This window comes from Rhipicephalus sanguineus, chromosome 10 (assembly GCF_013339695.2).
Source record: "Rhipicephalus sanguineus isolate Rsan-2018 chromosome 10, BIME_Rsan_1.4, whole genome shotgun sequence".
In the NCBI taxonomy this organism is placed as follows: Eukaryota; Metazoa; Arthropoda; class Arachnida; order Ixodida; family Ixodidae; genus Rhipicephalus; species Rhipicephalus sanguineus.
This window is the reverse complement of record NC_051185.1, coordinates 81,317,704-81,333,533: the sequence shown is the minus strand read 5'-3', so window position 1 is coordinate 81,333,533 and position 15,830 is coordinate 81,317,704. Positions and strand designations below refer to the sequence as shown.

General features: G+C 49.2%; 1 protein-coding gene across 1 annotated transcript in view; it reads right to left on the bottom strand.

Moving 5' to 3' along the window:
- Window positions 1–10,066, bottom strand: part of LOC119372160 (uncharacterized) — a 168,025-nt gene extending 157,959 nt beyond the window's left edge. Inside the window, exon 1 of the mRNA XM_037642620.2 lies at window positions 10,061–10,066. The gene's annotated coding sequence lies outside the window, so the exon portion shown is untranslated. The remainder of the gene's footprint in view (window positions 1–10,060) is intronic.
- Between the last annotated feature and the right edge of the window lie 5,764 nt (window positions 10,067–15,830).

The following is a 15,830-nucleotide window of genomic DNA, read 5'->3' as shown; positions in this document are numbered from 1 at the left end:
TCTATCTATCTATTGGTGCTCTCGAGGCCGTTTCGTTAACCAAAATTGGTACGCAATGACAACATTGCATGATGAATATAAATGACAGGTCCTAAGTGCAAATCATGACATGTTATATACGGCATGATTTATATGCCATGGTCTCGAGGCGTTCGCGGCCATTTAATTAATTAGATATATACCATAATTGGCGTGGCGAGACATTTCTGTTTAATGAATTTAAATGAAAGGTGGCAACATGAAAATCATGACACGCATGTGATGTATCATGGTTACATGCCACGCTCATGGTGCGCTCGCGGCCGTTTCGCTGTAGCTTGATATACACCAAAATTGGTATTGCGTGACGTGGCTGTAGGACAAATATAAACGACAGGTGGTAACATGAAAATCATGACATGCATGTCATGCACAGCATGATTTACATGCCACGCTCATGCTGCGCTAGTGTCCGTCTCGCTAGCTTGAAATATGCCAAATTGGTTATTGCTTGACCTGACTGTAGGAGGAACATAAATTACGGGTGCTACATGAACATTATGACATGCATGTCATGTACAGCATGACTTGCATGCCACGCTCATGGTGCGCTTGCGGCCGTTCCGCTTTGGTGTATTGCGCGACGTGACTGTATGAAGAACATAGACCACAAATTGTAACATGAAAACCATGACATGCATGTCATGTACGGGATGATTTGCATGCCGATCATGGTGCGCTCGCAGCCGTTTCGTTAACTCGATGTATACCAAAGTTAGTACGGCGGGACAAAAGTGTGTGACGAACATAAATGACAGATCATATTGTGCAAATCGTGACATGCATATCGATGATGATTTGCATGCCACGTTCATTGTGCGCTCGCGGCCGTTTAGCTAGCTTGACATACACAAAAATTGGTATGGTGTGACGTGACTGTATGACAAATGTAAACGGCAGGTGGTAGCATGAAAATAATGACATTAATGTTATATACGCTCATGGTGCGCTCGCGGCCGTTTCGCTTGTCGCGTCACGCCACCAACATTGGTATTGCGTGACGCGACTGTATGGTGAACATAAATTACAACATGCAAATGATGATATGCATGTCTTGTACGGCATGATTTACATGCAACACTCATGGTGCGCCTCCGGTCGTTTTGTTGCTATTGCATGATATGAATGCTGACGAACTTAAATGACATAATATACGTTTCAGTAGCATGGTACATACCAGATTGTACATGCATGCATACAGGACAAACATGCCATAGTGAAGTACTTGTCATGGCATCAATGACTTAATTAATTTACCTCAAAGACAAAAAAGGCGATGTATGCGGCTCCTTGCTGGCTGATTCGCATTACATCGATTCCCACAGTGCGTGGAATCTGCCGGATTTTTTTCTCCGCGCATATAAACTTGAATGAATAAATAAACTTTATTAAAAGTCCGGGCGAGGCGGGGGGAAGAGGGGATTAACCCCTGTCCCTTCCCACTCTCCGTCGACGATGATGGCGTCAGGTGACGGCTAAGCCCTTGGACCCGGGCGGCATCCTCGGCTTGCCGGACGGCCCAAAGTTGGTCGGTCAGCTTGTCGCTAGTGAGTGCCGCCTCCCAGCGGCAGCGATGCCGACGCAGCCGATCCGCAGGAATGACCACAGCCGCGGCGACGGTCGGCCCCTGCCCTCGCGCGGCAGCGACATTAGCTCTCCCGGCACATTCCCAAAGCATGTGCCGCAGTGTGGCTCTTTCCCCGCACGCTTTACACGCGTCCGTCGGGTATATGCTCGGATAACATGTAGATGCGTAGGATCGAATCTTAGTGATATATTTACCACAAATCGGATAAAGCGTAAAGATTGAACGAGATATTCAATAGTTCAAACTGAGAAAGACAAATCATCCTAATGACTCTCTTATCATAGAGCCCCATAACCCACAAACATGCGCGAATTTGGAATGGGCAGTTGGAAGTTTCTTTTGAGGACGAGCTCTGGGAGAGGCCCTTCATATGCATTGCGCATAATATGCATAAAAATAACTTGTTCCAACCGTCTTCCACTGAATGCGCCGTCTTGTGAGCGGTGGCTTCCTCTACGTGTTGTACATCCCCGGTGGTCTGTGACAACAAGAAAGCGCGAATTCGAGGGTATATCGATATGTTTCTCACACCTTGCAAATGATGCTGCGAACGTAAGATGTCGCTGGTGACCTTCATTTTGTGAAGGATTTGTGCTGCTGTTCTGTCGTGCCGTCATTCAGACGAAGTGGCCAATTATTTTTTGTTTAGGAGACCCTCGGACTGACATTGCCCAAACTGCCACTCAGCCCGACTCAATCGGGCTCTGACTCACCAGTATTCTACTCAGCCGGTCTCACGCAGACAAACAAGAATTCCACTAAGCCGTCCTCAGTCATGCTCGCACCTGCCGCCGACCGGCTTTCAATCAGGGCATGACGTAAATTGAATGCAATAAAACGTAGAAGGAAATAACTGTGTTTGGTATAAATGCGAGGAAAACCGTGAAAGAATCGTGGAACGGAGAAGTGCGGTTCCAGCTCCGAAACGTTGAATCCACCATGGGACAGAGTTGTTCTTCGTTGCGACCTTTTTTAGAACGGCCTTGTCGGGCGGAATCGGCATGGTGTCTTCGCGCTCTTTCGAGGGGTGCGAGCACCGATTGACACCAAATTTTGTTTCTCTTCCAACTATATCCGGTCGAACGCTTACTTCTGGTTTTCGCGTTTGGTGAGGCACCTAAGGCTAGGCACCTAAGGCCTTGATAAACAAAAGTTCACAGGGTCCCTTGTGCATTCACCTAAGACAACTCCAAGGCGAAAGCCGTATTCTTTTCCTTCTCAGTCGATAGGGAGCCTACATGAACGGCCGGTAGGCTTCCTAGAGGTATTTATCTTGCCCCGCCACCCTCCGAAAGCTTTGTGAACCGTGGTTTCGCACTGCCTCCAGGATCGAAGCCACCTCACCTGGGTTTGCATTGACTCCGTGATCGGCCCACCTTTTGATCAAGCTACGATGTCATGTGATGATAGTAGGTAAGCTTATGCCACAGGAGCGAAGCAACGAGACGGCTGAACCAGAATTGACGCCAGCAGGGAACACGAGCCGTGGCTTCGCGTGCTACTGCGAAGCGCCGTCTTTAATTTCTTCTCTTGAGGTCACGTGCTCTCCTGTTTTGTTCGCCGCCCAAAGGAAGGCGCTACAACGGCGTTATGTGGCGCTACGTCACATGTCGCGCCAGAATTTGTGACGTCGTGATGACGTCCTATGGTGACGTCCTCACGTGATGATGCTTTTTTTGCACCACTCATCGCCGACGCCGTAGGACGCGAGGCGCCGCCGACTGTCAAATTTCGTGTTTAGTGAGGCATTTTCTTCGCGCAGGAAATGCACCGTGCTCTATTGCTACCATGAAATGTATCGTTTTTTTTATCTTGCTTGGTAGTATTTTTAATTTCTGTAATTTTTGGAGCTGTATTGCAAACATATTTTTTATATGAACTCGTTTTTAAGATTGTCACAGCTATGTGCGCGAACAATGTGCCTTGTAGCCGCTCCGTTTCTTGCGCACAAGAAATGTACCGTTTCGTTCACTGTTCCCATGCGTGTATCTTTTGTACATGTTGAACTGTAATGCTTTCTGTTTAACTTAATATTTTGCAATTGTTTCTTTTGTATTTCTTCCAATTTGATATGTATATGTACATATATTTTGTGTATTGCCCCCCTTACTCAATGCCCCCCATGGGAACTGCCTGTAAGGCACCTTGAAATAAGTAAATAAATATAAGGCTTTCGCCTTAATAAACTGAAACAAACTGTATCGTGCACGTATTGAAGAACTGACGTATACACACACAGAAGAGTGTGAGGTCTACGGAACTACTTCAAACTGCAGCTCTCCCTTCCATGATAAAAGGAAACGTGTGTGCATCGTCGAAGGAAAGCTGCTTCGTGTTTTTCTAGCTGCCAATCGAGGTAACTCGTCAAAACGAGACGCACTTGCTGGCTCGTTGAGGCTTGACGGTTCGTTGAGGCTTGCTTACGCTAAACAGCGTCGCCGCCCACGACGCGTACAAGGTGACTGTAAGTCTGTAACGATCAGCACCGCAAACCAGTGGCATAGCCAGGGGGTGGCAAACCGAGCTCGTGCCCCCCCCCCCTCCCGAATTTTTTTTTGCCACGGCATTATTTATTTATTTGGTTTGAATACATGCATAGAAAACACGAAACCACAGAGGAAATAGGGAGGGAACAGGCTGACAACTGCCGCCTAAAGGGGCACAACGCTTGCCTGCTTATTTGGGAAAGGGGAAGCATAGAGAAAAGGAAGATGGGGGGAAAGAAAGAGGAAAGAAAAAAAAATAACACAGACATAAACACAAATAAGTGGTCAGATGGAAAAATCTCTATAAGCGCGTGGCCAAATCGGTATATTTTAAGAAAGTAAGTAGGGCTCGATGGCCTGGTCACGCCGAGCAGCACAACCTCCCGGGAACAGGCAATCATCAAAGTTCGTACACTTAAGACCAATAAGTTCATATTCCTTCAAGAGCAGTGCTCGCTGCATAACGAAAGCGGGACACTAAAAAATTATGGGTTCTTGCGTCTCACAGGTGCCACACGACATACATGACGGACTGTATACACGACCTTGACGGTATAATCGCTCACGCGCTAATACAGAGCCAACTCTTGGCTTATATAAGAGGGCTCTGTCACGACGAGGCAGTCCACGACCACGAATACGGGGAGGGAAGAATCCGCTTGCTACACGCTGGTCAGGGTGCTGCAGCATGCTTTAAAAGATGTCGGCGGATCAACAGACGAGCGCTGTCAAACAGGCATGAAATTTCTTGGCAGTCACACTCGTTGTGGGCACAACTTGAAGCTAGGGATCGGCCTCTTCAATACCCACATGCGAAGGTATCCACTGGCAAATGAAGGATACCCCAAGAGAAATAATGTTTGTGGCAGATTTACAATACTGCATGTAGTTGGACCGTCGGAGGCTTTTCTCAACAGCCTGCTAAGAGCAGCACGACAGTCTGTGAGTATGACAACCTTTGGTGCTCCTAATCTTCTTGAACGTATTTCAGAACAACATCAATCGCTGATAGTTCCGCAGTTGTTGATGAAGATAGATGCGGTATACAAAACACCCGTGTGATGTTAGTCGAAGAGCAATAAAAATTTGCAGAGCCACCTTGGTCGTCGCTGCGTACAGATGCGTCTGTAAGTACATGAAGATAATCGTCAAATTTTATTGCGATAGCAATTATATGGACAGTCTCGACGGGTTTTGCCGCCGCCGTCATGTCCCTCCCGTATGAAGTCCAAATTGATAAGATCCCCCCGCGAATCGTATGTTCTACCGCGAGTAAAAGCGCGTGAGCGGGGGCGACGAACGCGGCCGAAGCAGAGATCAAGCGAGCCGGCCCATTTCCGTCGCTCGGAGGGTGCATGCGATAACATCAACCCGCTCGGGAGGCTGCCGTCGAAGCAGACAGGAAACGTCCCGCCCGTCTTTAACGAGCATCATGAAAAGACCCTCCGTCGCTCGGAGGGTGCATTCGCTCGAAGGGGGGGGGGGGGTGTTGTCGCGCGAGGAGCAACTTTGAACTTCGAAACTAAGGGCGCGGTGGCAATCGCTGGCGCAAGCGCTATTTCGATAGCCATCACAGCGGGCGGTTCGTATACCCTTCTACGTGTTGCGCCCTCAACGGGAAGTTACTATGCGGAGAGCATCTCTCCCTGGGGTGGCCGTATTCTCTACACCAGCGTATTGTAGTTACGCGAGATCGAATACAAAACAGTTAGCTGCCAGCCTCACTTCGTATAACACTACAATTTGTTGCTATCGCATTCATTGCTTCGCCCTTACTGTGAAACTGTGACTTTTTTCAAATAGGTGCGACTGCGCCAACTGAAATAGTGCCGAAGCAGGCTGGTCAGACTTTTTATGTATTTCGGGAATGGACAGTTAAATGGGGAAGGTGCACTGGTTATGCTCTTTCGGAGTTGTGAAGGTAGTGGAATCTTCTGAACTGCCGGCAATCGCAGTAAACAATGCCACCATTTTCCCCATGCGAGATCCCGGGCGTTGAGTGAGGCGATTAATAAATGCTTTACAGTCTGTTGCTCGGTGCAAACGATCGATATGGTGCAGCGCTCTCTGGTCTGCCTGTAGCCTCAGGGGCAACTGGTGCGCTTCCGTGAGTAGAGGAACAAAACGACATTCGACCACATCTGCCTGCCCGTTCCCGGCCCCCACTTCAGATCAAGAAGGCCCCCCCCCCCCCCGCCGAAAAAAGTTTCTTCCTTCGCCCATGCCGAAAACAGCCATGAGAAACGCGAAACGTGGACTGTCTACTAGTCGAGCCAATAGACCGAAATAAGAAAAATTCCAGGATGGAACGAGGCTCGAACCTGGGCCCTCTGCGTGGGAGCCCAGTATTCAACCTCTGAGCCATGCCGGTGCTTGAAACTGCTTTGGAAAAAGGTCCTATACAGGCTTCATGTCGGGAAGGAACCCATTAGCATATGCAATATAGCGTGGTAGAAGAGTAAATAAGCACCAAGCGTCGCACAACACGAATCTGTAACGAGGCGTCACACAATGCGAATTGCGCAACGAGTAGGTTGTGAAATGCTTCCAACCCATTACAAGATCTCTGCCATAATTCTTCGTCGTCATCAGGCACAGCATCAACAAAGTGCGCATATGACTTACATGCGTTTAGCAGGTACCACGGATATCCGTAAAATGACGAAAAATGCACAGTGCCTGCTGCCCTACATCTAAAAAATTAGATTGATTTAGAGCGTAGTGGGTTCCTCGCAAGTGCACTTGTATTGGTTGCCAAGGAAGCCTATAAGCGCAGATCCATTTCCTCGTGGTCTCAGTAAAATTACAATGCTTTATAGCGTAGTGGGTTCTCGCAAGTGCACTTGGATTGGTTGGCAAGGAAGCCCATGAGCGCAGGATCCATTTCCTCGGGTCTCAGTAAAGTTAGTCGCCCCCCCCCCCCCCGTCTCTCTCCCACGTCAACGTATGTTATACAGCATGACGTGAGAGGGAATAGCGAGCGGGCGTCACTCAATGCAAATTACATAACTGGCGGGCCGTTTAAAGCTTCCAACCCATTACAAATGGCTGAGCCATAATTCTTCATCGTCATCAGTCGTCGCGTCAACAAAGTGCACATAATGCCTTACAGACGTGTAGCTGGTGCCTCGCTTTCTCCGCAGAATGACGAATAATGGCTTAGTAGGTGCTTCCCAACTTCACAAAAATTGTGATTTATGGCGTAGTGGGTACCTTTCTAGTCTAGTTGTATTGTAGCTCCAAGAGAGCTTACAACGGCTCTAGAAACGTTTTATAAACCGCGAGTGTGCTTCCCTGCGCTGCATATTCACCCAACTGATGGCGGCAACTGTTGTGCTTGAAGTGGAGACGAGTTGCTAGTTGCACGTGCTGGGGTTTGTCTATTACGCGTGTTTATATCAAGAGAACTGATTCTACACTTTCAGCATCAAAGCACAAAGAAACTGCGCTTGAACACGCTGTTTGCAGAAGTGACTAGCTGTCATTAGTTGGGCTAAATGCGTCGCAGGAAAGCTAGCTTCACAGTTATGAAAAACTTCTATTACGCCTGTGTATGTTAGCAAAGCTCTCTCGTTTCATTCACAGAAGTGGAACAAGTTTTCTGAGTAACATTCTTAAACCTAGCTATATAAAACGCGAATCTATTTATACTATTATAAACCACACAGCTACTTTTCTAATCAACCACTTAAGTGTTTGTCGACAAAATTGTAACAGTTATTCAGCAAAGCCTCCTTTCCTAAAGATTTGGGTGGCCGTTAATGAACCCCGAGTTGTCGAAGCTTTCGGAGAATTCCACTGTGGCGTGCCTCTTAATCATATCGCGGTTTTGGGCGTTTTAAAATCCCAGCAGTTATTAAGGCGATGGCCTTAGATGCCTCATCAAACGCGAAAATTGGCCATCGGCGTCGGCGTCACCCGTTGGCGGCCGCAACACGGGTGATGCGAAAAAAAATCACGTGAGGTCACCATAACATGTCATCACGACGGCACAACTCGCAAAAATTTGCGACGTCATCATGTCGTCACGATGACGTCACGTTTTGACGGCATCACATGACATCGTAGCATAGGTGTGCGCAGGTTTCCCCTTACGGGGGGGGGGGCGAAGGTTCGTCGCAGCGGGCCCCCCTTCCAATTATGTCAATGTATGGCGCTGACATTGCGCCCCCCCCTCCCGAGTCTCAGCGCCCCCCTCCCTATTATGTCAATGTATGGGGCTGGCTTCACGTCCCCCCCCTCTTAGGTGAATAGGGGGGTGTCGGCCCCCTTCCCCACCCCGTGCGTACGCCTATGCATCGTAGCTTGGTCAAAGGTAGGTCGATCACGAAGGCAGTGCAAAACTGATTGATATGCACTAAGCTTGCAATGTCTCCTATCCTAGAGGCAATGCAAACTTTTTGCTGGAAAGCTTCCGGAGGGCGGCGGGGGAGGGTCAGTACATTGACTGAGAAGAGGAAGAAAAATTACACCATCTCCCGCTAAAGGGGACCATGAGGCGATGCGAAGCCGGAGCACTTGCACGATCGCGTTCCGTTGGCGTTCGTTGGGCATGCTACCGACCTCGCGTCGTGGAACGCGAAGAGGGACGCTACGCGCGTCGTATCTTCCATCTAGTCTGGCCGTTAATTCTCACAGGGCGAGCGGGGAACGCGGTCGACAGGCGGGAGAGAGGGGGCAGCGTAGGAGAGGAGAGAGAAGGGGAGGGGACGCGCATGCGCTCGAGCTCATCGCGGCGTTGCGCAGGAGAGAATTTCGGCATGTCTAGCCCGCGTTTCAGAGGAAGAGTGGAAAGGGGTATGGGAGAGGGGAAGTGGAGAGGGGTATGGGAGAGGGGAAGGGGAGGGGAAGTGGAGAGGGGTAAAGGAGGGGTAGGGGAGAGGGGAAGGGGAGAGGGTGAGTTGAGAGGGAAAAGGGAGAGGGGTAGAGGACATGGGGAATGGTGAGGGGGAGTGGAGAGGAGGTGTGTGGAGAGGGTATGCGCATGCGCAGTAAGGGTGGTCACGCCGCACACCACCACCACCACCACCACCGGATTGAGCTCTGCCTTAAGATACTTCGCATCTAAAAGTTGGCTTTCGCCTTCGAGTACTCTTAGGCGAATGCATAATGGACCCTGTGAGTATTTTACTTATATCGTTTGCTCAAAATTATTATTGGTAAACTACGCCAGCTCTTTTCACATGCCTAACATTTATTTACCTGTTATCAGTTACAACGTAAAAAGAAACAACCTGACACGGAACCTCATTTAAGGAGTTGTCTGGCGTAAGCGTAGAGTGTCATTTTGTGCAGGAAACTGCGGTTGCAGCCTTGCCCGGAACGTTTTTCTCGGGCGGCCTCGGAACGGCGTCTTTCATCTTTGCAGTGTTCGTCAACGTCTGGAAGGCCCAGTGGAAGGTGCGTCCCACGACCTGTGCCGCAAGGGGTGTTTGGAATTCGATTTTCGCAAACTCGGCATTTTCTTCAGGCGTACCATCATCGCATCGGCTTTACATACCGTCGGCAATAGATTGAGCACAAACGGACGAGACACAAGAAGACTAGACGACTTGTCTGTGGCTACATCTTCTTGTACAGTAGCGGCAACAGAAGCAAAGAAAAAATTAAAATGGGATACCTTTCCCTTGTGATAACTCAGTAGGACAATCTCGGACCCCTAGTGATGTGGTTGGCGGGGATGGCTTCCTAGTCCTCAGAATAAGTTTTTTCCCCTCCAGTGTGCTTAAAGTGAAGCTGACACTAAGCTTACTAGCGGAAAAAGATAACAAAAGAACGCGTTTTATTTAAGCGCAAACTTCTTCATGTTCTATTGGTCCACGGCTGTAGATGCTCTCTCATAGTTATTTTCCTTTCTCCCTTGCACTGTATTCCACAGCGGAGCTGTTCTTAGTCGAGGCTTTCATGTCCGGGGCCGTGGAAACGCTGACCGTAAACGGGTATGTACCACAGAAATCGGGTAAATCCCACTACTCACCACTGGTTCACTAAAAATGAAGAAGAAAACTCGTCATCAAACGGGTATGCGCCACTGTGAGGCCTATCAGAAAACTATCATCATCATAAACGGGTAAGTTCCACAGAAATTGGGTAAATCCCACTACTCACCGCTGGTCCACTAAAAATGAAGATGGCAACAGTTAAAGCTTCTTTGTAAACCTGCGTATAAGAGTGCTATGGTTAAGGTGCAATAAAACTATACTACCACCCCGAAGCTTAATGAACAAAGAGTGTTTAATAAAGAGCAGTGATATAACATATCTGAAACACTCGCAAAACATAGAAATGCATTAGCCTTACGAAGGGAAGGTGCCCAGCTTTGCTGTTTGATTAGTGTCCGCGAAGCGGAGCTGTTCGAATTTTTTAAGCTGCACGGGCGACGTTCACTCGATCGAATGAATGGGTGAGAGTCCAGCCGAGCTCGTCGTTCTTCAAGTGTGCACCGAGTGACACCCTGCTATCTTCCAAATCAGGTGTCGCAACCGCCGAGATCAATGTAGCGTCTGTGCCACTGAAAAAAATCACCGGCTTCACTTCCCTCGTTGCTGCCGCCGCGCAGTGAGCCCACTACACGCTTTTCAGTTCTGTCTCGAGTCCTTCCGTGATGACTACGCGTCTTTTTAACACGAAAGTGTTTTATGCCGGGGTCCACCAAGTACATCCGTCACGGATATGACGTTGATAAAATGGACGCCAACGGGTGAGAAAGAAAAAAACCAAGAAAAAGATACCCCGCTGGGAATCGAACCCACGACGTCGCGGCCGCGATGGCAAGCGCCCGACGCTCTACCGACTAAGCCAACTCCGGAGATGCTAGGCACGGCGCGAACGCGCCTTATATCTTTCACACATTCTCTTTCGCGGCGGGCGGAGCGGGGCGGTGCCGCCGTCTGTGAGAGGTGGAAAGAAGTAAGGCTTCACGATCGACACTTACTAGCGCTTACTCCGAGATTGCACGTGATATCGGAGGTCATGGTTAAAGCGTCTCGATACCATAGAGGTAGACTGGCCGCGCTGGCGTCGCCGAGGCACCCTTGACGCAGTTACGTTCTTTGCCTTTGGATTCGTGTCAGCGTGCGTCGGCTCATCGGAGTAGTGCAGCTTCCTCGTGCACGAACGGGATTTCTCTGCTGCCGACTGCTTCAAATGCGAGAGCACCGACTAACAAAACTGCTGCAATATGCGTTGCAGAAAGAACGCGATTTCGACGGGCGAATGTCGTGCCTTGGTGGAGAAGAGCAGCGCCTGCGAGACAGAGGCCAGCGGGACGCACGCGTTTGCGGCTCAGGCTACGAACCTCTACCTCCCGCGTTGCTGAAGTGCAATGTGTTTGCATGAGCACAGGCGTCGGCTACCCATTACTAGAAAGCGCACACCGTGCCGTTTCTCTCCTTAATTGACGACGCTTTGAAGAAGTGCATACCGGGTACCAGTGTTGATTATGAGCTTGTTGATATCATCCTTACGCGGGATTCACGATTCGCTGTGTCCAAATAAATGTTCACACCGTCAGCTACCACAACGGTTTAATCATAATCATGGGCGTTAGTCGTCGCGATAGAGACATGCTGTCAACATGGGTGCATCCACGTCAAACGGTGCTATAGCTGCCAAACACGAATAGACATTGTACAAGGTCTCATATATCACTACACAATAAGCACTACTTCTGTGAAGACACGTTTCACTTTCGTGTTATACCGATTCCTATGACGGAGGGATCAGCCATGTTTTTTTTGTTAAAAGCGATCCGCCGGACAATGCGTAAGGTCGATATGAGAAATTGCGCATTTCACAAAAATTCCGACTTCGAGAAAATGAAATTCCTAATCCATGTTTGCATATCATTCCCACGTCCTTTCGTTGGGCCGTTCTAGAGGCTGACAAACGCTGGAAAGAATATGAAAAACGCCTTGACGATTCAGCCCGAAAACACCATTCCGTACACGGTCGCTACTAATAACAAAAATGAATGCTTAGCGAACAGGGATCATTGCGCAATGCGAGAGGAAGCAGGAAAGAAAATCAGTAGGTCAGGCACTACAAAGCCAAGCTTCGCTTATTTCCATTGCCCCGATAGGGGAAGGACAGCTGAGTTTTTCGTTTTATACACTTATTTGTTTACAGCAACCATCGCCTTACGCGACAGAGGGACAGGCATTTGTCGATGGTCTGAATACATACGCACTCAAAGCTGGAACCATTTAGAGTAGATTTCTCCCATAAAAGAGCTCCGTGCAGCTACAACTCTTACGTTATACCGCGTGTATTAACAAAGCACGAAAGGGTTTGTCGATGAAGCCATATCTGAATAGGGAACCCAAGCTCAAGTTTGCGGCGCGACGACAGCGCCGCTCCAGCCGCGCTGCGGCTCTGTCGGAAAACACTGAACCGTCGCGCGGCCGACTCAACCCCTTTCACGGTAGCGGTAGCGCACGTGCGCTCGCGTTCTTCTCTCGGTGCGGGTAACTGTGGGGCCGTCAGCTCGGCACGTTGAACCGAGAGGCTTGCTGTGCGAAGCTGCGCATTTCCACGACGGCAGAAGCGACCCCGCGGAAGCGCAAGCGTGGTCCGAAGTATTGCGGTTTAGTGGCCAGCCACAACAGTGCAGACAAGGCACACGATTCACGTGTTAAACTGTATCGGTTCCCGGGCGTGTCGCACGAGAAATAAAGGCGGCAAGCGTGGATAGCTGACAGCGCTGTCTCGCCTTCTATTTTGGCTGTCTGAGTTCATCGCTTTCGTTCGTTCCGACTACCTGAATCGGTAAGTAACGGGGCGCATGCACGCAGCGACTACAGTAATGATTACTCGCTGTCTTCTCGCATTGTTAAAGTCCAGTTACGGTTGTAGGTGAAGCAACTGTGTTTTGATTCCCCGTGCTCGTGAGACCTACCCGTCGTTTTTGAACGTCCACATTCGCGTTATACCGTTAGCGTTGCGCGGTTGGTTGAATTCAACTGAACTCCGCACATTGTCAGAAGTTCGGCGCCTGCATTTCACGCGTCGGGAAGGCTGCTTTATCACGCCGGAACGGACGTCTGTGCATTTTCAGCAAGCTTTGACATCGTTCTGCAGGTTTGCTTTGTTTTTGTCACTTTATTGGGGTGATATATATTTAAGCCGCTAAATATAACTGGCACTTCATACATGCTTTGCAATTGCAACCTTGAATTAACCACCTTCTGACTTTGTGCGATTTTCTAGCCGCGTTCGCGCAGCAGGTTTTATACGCCTGTCAAGTCGGTATCATAAAAAGAGACTGCAAGCATGACGCGAGAGCCGAAAAAACGAGGGGAGCAGTTCATCTTGCTTCACAGTGGTTGAGGCTCAGCTAGCTGCCTCGCGTCTTAATCGGCGGGTGATTCTCCAGCGGCACGGAGGACTTGACTCTAACCTTCTCAGGAAGCAGTGCCATGGCCGTATAATCTTTTTTTCGCACGCTGCAAACGTTTGTTCACGAAAGTACACGGCTGCTACTGTAAGCATGCCATATCAAAACAACAATCATATGATTCGTAGTCCACGCCGCAGAACCTCGATAGCGTGTACGGCTTCATTTCGTAGTGCATGTGGACCATTATTCATCTTTAACGTGACAGAATGAGACTTACCTCGAGGTATACGTCCTACACGGTGTAATCGCGACTTGGGAAATGCATTTCGCTTTGAGTCGGGCGTGGTTGTCGTCGATCGTCTGCTCTTCACCGTTAACGTGATTGACGAGCTTTCCTCATTTTATCAAGTTCGCTTTGCGGAAGTGCCAGTCAAGCTTGAAGATCCTTTTGAAGCCGCACTGCACGCGGTACATTGTGAGACGCCGCAAGTGCACCGCGAGAGCTCTGCACGTGCACGGAAGCGAGCGGTAACGCGGTGGCGAGAAGGGAAAGCGCTCGCTGATCACGCCGCAGTTTCTCTTTTTCTGCCAGAGATGGCGCTGCCTGTCAAGAGCAGCAGCGCCGCTAAGCGTTGCTTGGGAAGCCTATAGGCACTCGGAATATTTGCCATGCTGAAAAGCCACCGTACGTTCTCTAGGTTTCTAGCAGAATTTTGTCCGTATGACTGATAAAATGTGTGGTCGACCAAATGATATTCATCTCAGGACAAATATATTCGAAATTTCCTTCGTAGCTTTTAATATAAGATCTTCGAAAGGAAGTGTATATATGCCTTGGACTGTGCTTTGGAATTTATAGTTTCAAATGGATATCAAAGATTCATAGCGTACTTCACGGACGATTACGATACTGCCAAATGCGAATTCTGAGTGCAGCTGTTTAGGTGTTTTGATTTTGCGTTAAGTTAAGGCGCGACTACCTCGCTAACCAGGGAGGTCGCGCAAGGCAGAGCGTGCGCGCGTTCCACAGCAGCCGCCGCAGACAGGACTCCGTTCATGCAGCGCTCTATTTCCATATTAGGGGCGAATCACTTTAGGGTCTCGACTTATCGGCGTGTCACGTCGTCGTCACGGTTCATCATAAGCGGGTATGCGCCAAAAAATGGGGTAAATCCTACTAGTTGCCACCGGTCCATACATATTTATGAGTTAAAGATTCGTCGTTACTGTTAAAACATTCTGCTTGGCTTAGCAGCGGTGTCACAATCCCCGACGAAATCTACCAAGGCTCTCAAGTTTATTATCTAAATGAAGAGACACAAACGTGGATATCTACTGTAAAGTCATATATTTGAAACACCACTTCTTGAAACCTATCTGCAAAGTGATGGTGCTTTACTCTCCATCCGTCCACTAAAAATGAAGAAGGCAAGATTTAGCCCAAGAAATAGCCGACGACGTCAGTGGAGCTGAAATACCCTTCCCTATATGCCGTAAGGAACTGAAACCGGGCATGCAGGGAAGAAGAAGAAGGAGCACCTTACGGTAAGCTGGATTCCGACGCAGTTTTCCAACGACGTTAGTGGAGCTGAAACACTCTTCCCTGCATGCCCTGTTTCGGGTTTTGCACCAGTAGTGCCTCATCAAAGAAATCGCTCTCAAAACAATGTGGCAAATTACCACGGTCAGGCCCTTCTTATTCTGTTTCTTCTTCTTCTGTCGCAGTTAATTTCCTTTCCCTACTATCCTCTGCTAGCTTCAACACTAGCTAAGGAGGGAAGGTGTTTGAGGTTCGAATCGGCGCCCCTCGATGACTCGAGTGCACGGTGGCAGCGCGAAGGAAGAGCCGTTGTCCAGTGAAGAGACGCTTTATTGCCACGCTCAGGCGTCTGCCCGGGTCCAAGCCCGAACCTCCGCTCTCCTCTCACATCCAAAACAGCCTCTTTTCAACGTTCAGTTAGACAAAGAGTCCCTCAACAAACCAATCACACTTGGGGGTTGGCATCACCACAACCAATGGCACAAACACTTTCATGACAGACACGGCATTGGTCTAACGTACGACACAATCTACAACACGCGAGGGGATAGGTTCACTGCGCAACACGTGTCATCTCACTCTCCCCTACGTTATAGTCTGAGCATGCCCCTGACGTCCGCCAGCGCCCGAAAGCTCGGCTCGGGCTCAACCGGCCCGCGTACCAACGTCTCTTTCAAGAAGCCGCCACACAAGCAGCCAGAAATTCCCCAGGCCCTGGCCACTGGTGAAATGTGTACGCGATAGTGCGTTGCTCGCCAGTCTAATGACACTCGGTCATTACATGCAGCTGGGGGCCGGTTCACCTGAACGCTCCGAGTCCGTAATTACGACCAGACAGCG